Below are 8,681 nucleotides of genomic sequence, written 5' to 3' on the forward strand. Positions count from 1 at the left end.
TAGCTATTTGTACAACGATTAAGGGGAAGGGGGCGGAGGGGGAGGAGGTGTGGCTTCCCAAACCTCCCTAAACGAAAGAGGATGGACGCCGCTTTATGAAAAGCCACCCCTCAAGACCCCTTGGGAGCTGTTTGAAAACAGCGGAAATTTGGATTTTTTCCAAAACGATTATAGCCTTCACTACTCCTTTCTCTGTTGCCTAAGAAGAGGGGCTGAACACCTTTTGCAGAGAGCACCTTTCTGCGTAGGCGGCCTTTGGCCGCACTAAGAGATTATAACCCTCACTAAGTAGAATTCTCCTTTCTGTGTTGCCGAAGAAAAGGGGCTGAACAGCTTTTGCAGAAAACAACTTCCTACGTAGGCGGCCTTCGGCCGTACTTAGGGATTATAACCCTCACTAAGTAGAATTCTCCTTTCTGTTTTGCTAAAGAAGAGGGGCTGAACACCTTTTACAGAGATATTTCCTGGATATTTTTTTTTTTGACAGCTCAGCTCGGAAACTTGCAAAAAATACCATATTTCCAACCGACGTTATTAATAATTAAGTGCACAGATATAGTAAATTTTATTTTTGTAATAAAGCGTGAACTGTTGTCTATAAGTGTGTGTAAAAGGTTTTTGAATCGATTGCCGCGTTTGGGCACAGCAACCCAAAATCGTTGTACAAATTCATAAAGAGTACCTCGGATTTCTATTCGTATATAAATATGTACATACATGCATACTACAAACTTGTATGTACATAAGTAAATAAAATTATTCATAAGCTTCATAAAAGCATGTCCGTGGAGCTTTTTCGATTCACTTATTAAAACACTTGTTGCATCTGCATCGAAATGCCGTCGCCGAATCGCACATAAGACGCGCGCGTGTTGTTGTAATTTGTTGTGAATGGTTTTGCTTCCGCAAAAGCACAAATACTTTTAATACAAATTCAGTTTTCTTAAATCACCATCGAAATAAAGCAAAACTTGACTATAATACATTTTTATTCAATTTTTTTCTCTTTCATTTGCAATTACGCGCGCTAAATTATATATGTATATGTTTGTTTTTTTTTCTGTTTATTTGCACAAACGCGCGATCGTCTCGTGCGCCGATCAAACAAACGCACCGGCAGACAATCAATCGAACAATAAAATGAGCGCTCCAGCTGGCCGGACACCTTCTTCCCATTGCGACGAAATCAAAGCTTAGCTGCACATCGTTGTTGGAAAATGCCACAAGCAACGAGGATAACCCTCGTATTCGCGGCTTTGGTTGCTCAGCGTCATTAGGAAAAGACTAACTCAAAACAATAGCAAATACAATTTAAATCCACACTACCAAGAAAAGAATGCATAAATGCAAAAAATATCTCTGAACGGGAGACATACTCGCATACACATACTACATGCATAAATGCATACAATAATACATACATTCATATGCACTTTGGGAGAATTATCGGCTGTCATCTACTACAACTTATACACACACACACACGCACACAACTGTAAATAATGCAGTTGTGCATATTTAAATTTGGAGCTGTGAGCAATAAGTTCCACAACTTCGATATTTCGCAAAATGCTTTTCAATATTTTTTGCATGTGTGCATATATGCGTGTATGAATGTACGTACGTAAGTACATATGTATGTGCGAATTGAGTGGAATATTTCTTCACTCTGAGAAACTTGTGGTCTCTCAAAACTTTATCAGCTCTTTGTAGTCAAAAGCATTCTTATGAGCAGCGTTGCCATTTTAGCCGTTTTCCGGCTAGATTTAGCCGGTTTTGATAGCAACTAGCCGGAGAAAATTCTATCTAGCCGGCAGCCGATTTGTTAGCCGGTTTGTAAAAAAAAGTTAGCCGTTTTTAGCCGATTTTACTATTTGCCTAATTTTCAGGTGCAAAAAGTAAACAAGTTGTTCGAAAGCAATAATGCAGACCCAATGAAGATTTTTAATGAACTCAATGTTTTACTTTCGCATCTATGCTCCCTAGTGGTTATTAGCGCGGACACATTTGATCCTATATGCTCCCCGTTGGAACCATACCTTGCTCCAATTCCTCAGTTTTATCACAGTTTTGTAGAGTATTTAAAAACAAAAGTAAGCACAAACGCTTTTGACCACGAAGCCGAGAAAATGGTCGCTATTTTATTATCACTTTAATAAAGGAATCACGCCAACGCCTCCCTACAAATATTGCCACACTAAAAAAAATTGACTTTTTTCGGTTGGAAATGCATTAAGAGTAATTAAACCAAAAGTATTTGTTCAACTACAGCAACAAAAACACAAATATAATGCCGACGAAATAACATCCATAGAGATGCAATGGCAACGGTTAACGTTACATACCTGGAGTAATTTAGACTCAACTGTAAAATTTTGGGCCGAAGTTTATCAATTTCGAAATGCCCTAGGAGAAAACCCTTTTGCTGACCTTTGCAACCTAGTTTTTAGTTTTCTTGTTTTGCCTATAAGTAATGCAGAAGTAGAGCGAATATTTAGTTCAATGAATAATAAATAAAAACTAAGCAAAGAAATCCAATGTGCGTTAAAACGTTAAACGCTATTTTATATATAAGATACGGTTTAAAACGTGAAGAAAAATGCTGCCATAATTTTACTGTAGATGACGATCTCTTAAAATTAATGAATTCAGGTGATATATACAATAGTGATTCATTTGATGATGAGGAATATACACTCGATATAAATTAATGGTGTTAACTAGTCTTTCGTTTCTTGCGATTTATTTAAATAAAGCATGTGAATTTTCACTAAAACATTTTAGCCGTTTTTTGCCAGAGTCTATGTGAAATTTCACTAAAACATTTTAGCCGTTTTTAGCCGCTTTTTTTTGCCAATCTAACCGGTCGGCCCAAAAAGTTCTGGCAACACTGCTTATGAGCAGGCATGGGCAGAGACTTAGCAGGTGCTAAAAGAGCGTAAGCAACGCTTGTACGTATACAAGCGAGAGCGTAACGATGAGAACGCGACAGCATAAAAATTAATTGGACACACATACACATTCTCACTTTTAGCTCAGGCTTGTTTGTGGTCGTGCCCACCTCTGCTTATGAGTATGATCAGAGGTGGGCACTACCACAAACAAGCGTGAGCTAAAAGTGAGAATGTGTTAGTGTGCCTAATTCATTTTGCATGTTGTCGTGTTCTCATCGCTGCGCTCTCGCTTGTATACGTAGACGCGACGCTTACGCTCTTTTAGCACCTGCTAACTCTCTGCCCATGCCTGAGTATGATACATGTAATTCAAGAAACTTCTCCAAAACAGAAAACGCTCAAGCTTCTCACGATCGCTAGTTTTGGCTTTAATCGGTTTGTGTGTAGGTCTGACTATCCATATACAACAAAAGTGGTACTTCCACCTACACCTAGTACTTTACTAACATTAAAAACAAGAATTAAAATTTCAAAAAATTTGGTATTTAAAATTGTCTCTGTTATTTGTTAGTTTTTTACTACCCTTTACCTTTATGTATAAATTTATAACTCAAAATAATCAGCATTCATTGATCAAACCCTCCTCCGGCCAAAGTTTATCGCCAGCTACGCCTCTGCCACTAATCCATGTCATCTTATTTTTTATAATTTGTAGGTACTCCAATGGGTGGAGACTTGCGACATTCTTTGCTACTGACATATATTAATGAAAAAAAGTCTATTAAGCATAAATATTTTTTCTTATCGTTGCCCAATTACAGTGTCGGTAGCTAAACGGGTTTAGCACTCTCTTATAATAACTGCATCCACTTGGCTTTATTCTCTCTCTCGTCTCTATTTGGTTAAAAGGGCGTAAAGGGGAAATTTACGAATAGAAGATCACCAATAATTTTAAGCATCTTGTGCACACAAACACCCACGAGCGAATTATCATACATACATACAGTGTTGCCACACATGGGCTTTTCATACCAAAACTGATTGGTTTATTTCATTTGGTAGGTTGGTAAGCTAGATTGGATTTTGGTAGGTTTCGCAACAAAAATAGTTATTTGCTAAAAATATGTATCTTCAAACATTTTAACAACCTTGAAAAAGACTTGTCAATAAACCCACTGACGTCCTCCATTGTCCCATTTACCAAAAGAAGGAAAGTCAACTTGACTAGACCCACCTTGGCAGGGACAGAAATTTAGTTTTCAGAAGAGACATAGTACCTAGGAATAGCTCTGGACAAAAGGCTCTCTCGAATGTTATAAACAAAGCGACAAATGCGTTTTATGCCTGTCAGAGAATTCATGGTAAGACTTGGGAAATATCACCCAAACTAACGTATTGGTCTTTCAATACGGTTGTAAAACCCGTTGTTACATATGTGGCACTGACCTGTTGACCCTTGGTGTCATTTGGAGGTTCTCAAGCCATTCCTGGATGATCCGAAGTTATCCTTCTACAAACCCTACAAGGTCAGAATCCTTGCTTTAAAGCGATAGTAACTATGATTGACGAAAGGTCACAAGTATGGTATACCGACAGATCGACGACAGACTGCGGGAGTACTGTGGCAGGCATACTTGGATTCCAAGAAAGTCTGCCAGTGGGCACATACCCAACAATATTCCAGGCGGAAGTCTTCGCAATTGAAGTCTATGTTCCCGAATGTTTTCGTAAAAGAGCAAATGTGCGTTAACCCTCTAGTAGGCCAATTTTTTATGAGTTGAAAAATTCATTTATTCATGATTTTAGCACGAGAAATGGTCGGCAAAAATCCTCCGGCTGAACCCTCCACGAGGGTGCTGACTGGTAATGGGCACTACAGAGGATTCTGTGCGATGTCAGAATGGTGCTCAGCTAAAATCAGGAATCAGTGCTATGTGCTAAACTCCTTAATAACGTAGTCATATGGAAATGGTTTCTGATCGTGGCTTGGAGGTCTGAAGGGGCTGGATCAAGGCGTCACGCGCACCGTACCGAGGATCGGCCAGGCTGGGGGCCCCTAAATAGCCCAGTCGCGAACGGAGCCCTCTGGGAGGCGGCCACACCCAGGATGTAAGTAGGCCTTACCTGGGCATCGCGGATCTCTGCCCGGGTGGACGAACCCCTTTCTCCGCAGCCCGTGGGATCAATTATGGACAAGAAACAAATAACAACAACAACAACAAAAACAGCAACAACAACATCAAAAACAATTTATAAAGGGACCGGCCCCCTTAAAGCGTCGGAAGGGTCTCGGCCCACTAAACAAGGAGCTCAAGCGATGCAGAGTACCTCCACCAGCCGTAGTGCGGTGACAAATAGCGGGAAACCAAGGCCAATGGTGAAACCGGGCCATGCTCTCGCAATAACGAAGGAAAGTGGCGGTGGGGCTGCTCAAAGGAGTCCACCCCGGGAAACTCCTGGCACCAGTGGACGCCAACCTGGCATGCAGATTGCAGCCGGGGATAAGGCTCGGTCCTCCCGCGACACCCACGGCCTTCACGAGGCCCGACCAGAGGCCAGAACCAGCTGCAGCGGGCTATCGGCAGAGGAAGCTGGCTGCTCGAATCCTGCAAAGGTTCACCGCAACGCCTGACCTGTGTAGCAAGGCGAAAGAAGAGCATGTGAAGGAGATCCTTACAGAAATCGACTGGGCAAAGGCAGTCCTGCCCGACTACCGCAAGCCGGAGGAGAAGCAGCCGCAGGCGCCCTCCAGTAAGCGCAATAGATCGGGGGAAAATACGCCCAACCAATACGCAAAGAGGGTCAGAACGCAGGGGCCTTCTTTTGCTGAAGTAGACAAGGAGCAGATCCTGCTCGGCGTCATCGATGAGAGCAATGAAGACAGCCTCACCCTGAGGCAGCAATGGAAGTGGGTTAAGGCCGCGATGGCCGACATTGCTATCAACATTATGTTGGAGAATCCGGGACCTCCGCCAACCTGCAAGGGAGCGGGGTGGTTCCAAAATAACATCCGCGTTATAGCATGCGAGGATGCTAGATCAGCGGAGATCTACAAGAAAACAGTCGCAGGTATTGGAGAAGTCTACCCTGGTGCGAAGCTCAGGGCGGTCGACTTCAAGGACCTACCGGTGCGACCGAGAGCGAGAGCATGGTTGCCTTGCAGGCCAGCGGAGCCAGAAAGGATCCTCCAAACCATAAGGCTCTATAACCCGGAGCTACCTACCGATAATTGGAAGGTGGTAAAAATCAACGAAAGCGGTAAAGCGACGATGCAGGTTGTCCTGCTTCTAAATAAGGACTCCATAGAGTTGTTGGAGCAAAAGAGCGGGGTCATACGTTACGGCTGTGACATGGCCAAAATTAAGGTCTACAGCAACGACGTAAACGCAGCGAAGAACCTGATCGCGGAGGTAGAGCCGGAAGAGGCCAACAGCGACGTGGGGATGGAGGAAGAATCCGAGCAGGTTGATCCGATGGACGACCTGACCGGGGGTTATGCCTCATCGACGTCTTCGCTGGGGGTCGGACGCATGCTTCGGCTTTATACGGAGGAGGAGTTGATCGAGATGTCGGAAGACGCGGTCAACTCCACCCTAATAGGCGACGTGGGCGATAACGGCCAAGATGGTGAAGGTACTGCAGATTAACCTTCACCACTGTAAAGCAGCTTCAGCTGCACTGCTGCTCCATCTAACAGCTAAAGGGGCAGCCGACATCGTCCTAATCCAAGAACCTTGGGTGGTGGGACAAAACATTTGTGGGCTGAAAGCGCCGGGCTACAGACTGGTAAGTGGAGCCTCAACGGGGAAACCAAGGACGTGCATATTGATAAGTATCACACCAAAGTGTCTCTTTCTTCCACAATTTAGCGACGAGGACACAACAGCGGTCAGTCTAAGTGCAAACGGACGACCAATTAAGATGGCATCCATGTACCTAGCGCATGACAAGGAGGTGCCAACTACCTGCATTAAAGACCTAGTGGCCAGCACGAGAGAGGCGCTAATTTTGGGAGGTGACGCGAATGCCCACCATCACAACTGGGGCAGCTCCGATGATAACGAACGGGGTGAGTCACTTTTTAATTTCATACTTAGTTCTAAGCTTGTTATTGCGAATAGGGGGAATGATCCCACTTTTATTACAAAATCCCGAAGGGAAGTTCTGGACGTTACCCTTATCTCTGAGAATGCGGAATGTCTGGTCGGGAAGTGGAAGGTGCTTGAGGAGCACTCCTTATCCGACCACCGATATATCCAATTCGAGGTATTAGGGGAAACGCCCGAGGCTCCTCTAACTAGAAACTTGCGAAAGGCCAACTGGCATAGGTATCGGAAAGAGCTGGATAGGCTTTTGCCACAAGATAGAGAGCCGGCTACTCCAGCAAACCTAGAGGAGCTGGAATATCTTGTCGACCATTTTACGGGGGCCTGCAGTAAGGCAATAGACATTGCATGCCCCAAAAAGCAGCACCGGGGTAGGAAAAAGCCACCCTGGTGGAATGAAGAAATGAGGATTTCACGCAAGAACTGCAGGAAAACCTTCAATCAGGCTACTGCGTCTGGTAGTGAGGGACATTGGGAGACCTACAAGACAACGTTACGGGAGTACAAGAAGCTCCTAAGAAGGTCGAAAAGAACCTCATGGAAAGACTTCTGCAATGGGGTGGAGTCTATCTCAGAGGCAGGCAGGCTCAGAAAGATACTCTCAGGTACTGCCCAGAAAGCCCCAGGATGCTTGCAAAGACCTGACGGCTCCTGCACAGAGACCGAGGAGGAATCACTGGATCTGCTTCTTTGCACACACTTCCCGGGTGCCACGGATAGCATGCCGGTACAGCCACATCTAACTGGAGATCTTTCGGTCACTGGAGATTTCCTCACTAGGGAAAAGGTCATCTGGTCTATTGGGACATTTAAGCCCTATAAATCAGCAGGTCCGGATGGCATTGCCCCCATACAGCTGCAGCAAACACTTCAGCTAAGCTCAGCGTGGCTACACGCTATAATTAAGGGAGTATTAGCTCTTAACCATATCCCTAGAAAGTGGAGGGAATCAAGAGTGGTGTTCATCCCAAAGGCAGGGAAGGTGTCTCACAATAACCCAAAGGATTTCAGGCCCATCACCTTGTCGTCATTTCAACTGAAGGTTATGGAGAGACTGGTGGAGGTCCGTATCAGAGAGTCGGTTGGTGACAGACTCTCTACCACACAACATGCTTATACGAAAGGTAGATCTGCAGAAACGGCGCTACATGAAATAGTGTCGTATATAGAGAGATCACTAGACATCAAAGAATATACGCTAGCAGCCTTCCTGGATATAGAGGGCGCCTTTAACAACATCATGCCGGGCGCGATAACGGCAGCACTGGCGGGCCTGGGCATCGACTCGCGCTTAGTTGCGCTCGTAAACCAAATGCTGAGATGCAGGGTGGTCCGGGCGGAGCTGGCGGGGGTATCGTTGACCAGGTTCGTAGAGAGGGGCACCCCGCAAGGGGGAGTCCTATCCCCTCTATTATGGGTCGCAGCGGTAAACTCACTGCTGTGTGGCATGGAGGGGGTGCCTGTAAGGTTATTGCGTATGCGGATGATCTTGCACTAACAGTAAGTGGGAAATTTCCACAGACTCTATGTGACATTATGCAGGTAAAACTGAAGGAAGTCGAGAGTTGGACAAAAAATAACGGGCTAGGGGTAAACCCAAGCAAGACAGAACTTGTACTGTTCACAAGAAGGTACAAAATCCCCCCATTGATAACACCAAGGCTGGCACAGACCACACTAA

This window comes from Rhagoletis pomonella, unplaced genomic scaffold, assembly GCF_013731165.1.
Source record: "Rhagoletis pomonella isolate Grant_MI unplaced genomic scaffold, Rhpom_1.0 Rhpom_scaffold_00006, whole genome shotgun sequence".
Classification (NCBI taxonomy): domain Eukaryota; kingdom Metazoa; phylum Arthropoda; class Insecta; order Diptera; family Tephritidae; genus Rhagoletis; species Rhagoletis pomonella.